The sequence below is a fragment of the Bidens hawaiensis genome, unplaced genomic scaffold, assembly GCF_021521415.1.
Source record: "Bidens hawaiensis isolate Kalapana, Puna unplaced genomic scaffold, B.hawaiensis_p1.1 tig00000702_1, whole genome shotgun sequence".
Taxonomy (NCBI): Eukaryota; Viridiplantae; Streptophyta; class Magnoliopsida; order Asterales; family Asteraceae; genus Bidens; species Bidens hawaiensis.
Window position 1 is genome coordinate 1,651,266 of NW_027491042.1, and position 2,481 is coordinate 1,653,746.

The 2,481-nt window shown below is 34.5% G+C and overlaps 1 non-coding gene across 1 annotated transcript; it reads right to left on the reverse strand.

The window, feature by feature from the left end:
- Positions 1-287: 287 nt before the first annotated feature.
- On the reverse strand, positions 288-359 carry LOC143533336 (small nucleolar RNA SNORD24). Its single transcript, XR_013135336.1, has one exon. It is a non-coding gene; the product is annotated as a small nucleolar RNA SNORD24 (small nucleolar RNA).
- Positions 360-2,481: the final 2,122 nt, after the last annotated feature.

Consider the following 2,481-nt stretch of genomic DNA (forward strand, 5'->3'; position numbering starts at 1 on the left):
TTTCAGTTACAGATAACATTAAAGCATCAATTGTTGGGTTCTTTTTTAAGAATACAGATAGTTAACAATAGACAGGATAACCTTGTTAGGTTTTTATCACCAAATATTAAATTTCAAACAAACAAAACCATGTATCAATTAGGTTACATATTGTTGATGGATTAACTTATTAATCAAAAAACTCTAAAATTAGAAATTAAACAAGTTAGCCTAGAGAGGGATTAATCAATCTAACGTTCAAGGTTATTTAAAAACAAATTACAACAAAAACCACAAAAGCAGTAATTGGCCTCATAGATGTTGGTGGATAGTGAATCATCAGATGAAGAGTAGCAAATATCTTTCTTACATCACCGGCCATTCAAGACAAATTACAATCACGAGTCAAATATCTTTCTTAATCCACCCAACATATTGGACTCCGATCAAGAGATTTGCAATATTAGGCATATAAATATTCAAAAGAACAAAGATATTAATCGATTTTGAATTTTGAAATTGAAAAACGAAATTAACATAACCACCATTAGAAGATGATGAATAGATTAAACGGCAATTGTTGTAAACAATGATGAGTGTTGTTGTACCAGGGTGCGTATGTTTTATACACGATGGAAACCCTAGACTGGTTGGGCTGTGGGCTTTAATCTATCTTCATATGGCCTTCTTACCAGGCCCACTTAATTTTCACATAGAAACTTCAAAAGATATTAAACTATGGAAGAGCTCGATTCGATACCAGTATCAAAAATATCGATCTCGACTTTCAAACATTGTCCATCTTCTATTATCTCTTATCAAGATCAAGCCTTCTTAACCAATATTGGCAATAGTTCATACGAACCAGAGAGTCACTTTAAATATGTAATAGGCTTATCATCCACAAACAGACGGTCAAATATAAGTTTTAAATCATTGCTTGGGTACTAATTCAAACATAGCAACCGTTAAAGAGTTCATGTGGGAGTGTGATGAGATAATACACATTATGAACCATTTGTTATATTGTGTTAGTAACAGAATAAAACAAGTGGTAGGCTCTTAAGCATTCAAATAGGATTTTTTAGTTCGGCATGTGGGTTCCATCTTTGTTATAAATCTCTATATACATGTTAGGGGTCATATTATCCCTAACGTGGTCCTGAATATTAACTTGATAGCTTGGATTCTCAGCAAGCTGCAGGATCCTCAACTAATCGACTATACTTGTTTTATTTGTGTTATGCTTGCAAGTTACTCACGTACATAACAGCCTACAACGACTAGCTGACTAATTCCGCCTGAAAGATCGGAAGACCAAGTTGAAATGCACGTGGGATTGGAGAACACGTCTTCAAACGATCATGGCGGCCGGAATTATATGAATTTTAGTTATTTTTCATTTCTATGAATGGGGTTGTTGAGAACATTTTAGAGACACATCTTTTTGCACTCACAACACTGACACTTGTATTCTAGCCTTCGCTCTCATTCAGCTCCCGACTTGTAACCAATGTTACTTTATTAATATATTGATGCAAGGGATAATTTTCCCCTCCCGAGGATTTTCCGAAGATCCTAGGCGTTTCCTTGCTACATCGTTGTGCTCATCTTTACTTTTACCGCACTCGTTTACTGTATTACTCACCTCATTGTTGAAGAACAACACTCTACCTCACTTAATGTCACACCCCGACCAAAGGCGGCGGAACATGCCGAGATGTAACGATTGCCCATAAGCGCATGACACTATTTAAAGCGACAATATTTAACAAACTCATTTCATTTCACAACATCGAAAATGTCACATAACCAAATATTCATAAGTCAAATACAACAAAATATAGCAAATCAAATATTGTTCATTTTTGCTAATATCCTAACGGTATTTGTGTCATTTTCTTAATCGAACTCCATAATCAACCTAGATGCAAACCTGTAACATTTCATAAAATAAAGTTGTCAACACAAAGGTTGGTGAGCAATTCATAAGTTTGAACAATAGATATATAGTATGAAAAGCCACAAAACTAGTATACAAAACCATAAATAATAGCTATAAACTTGGATAAATTGACAATCGCTAATAGAATTACGTTAGCGCCACCTAGCTACAAGGGATTGCCAAGTAGTCTAGGATTTAATAGAATATCGTTAATTGCATTACGTTAACGACACCTTGCTACAAGGGGATGCCAAGTAGTCTAGGATTTATAGATTCCACCAATCGAAAGCGATAAACACATAGGCATATAAGCATAGAACACCAAATCGAGCAATTATTCAAGTAAAGTATACAACAACGTTTGTGGTTTAAGACTCAAGTATAAAGCATTTGATTTGAATAAGTATGAAATGTCACCCCAAAACAAAAGATAGAAAACGGGGTATGAAGTTACTCACGTTCAAGTATAAAACTTGATCGGTAAAAGATGAATAACCGGATGGATGAAGTTTAACGAGCAAGGCCTAAATGACAATAAAATCTTTGATTTAGAATGG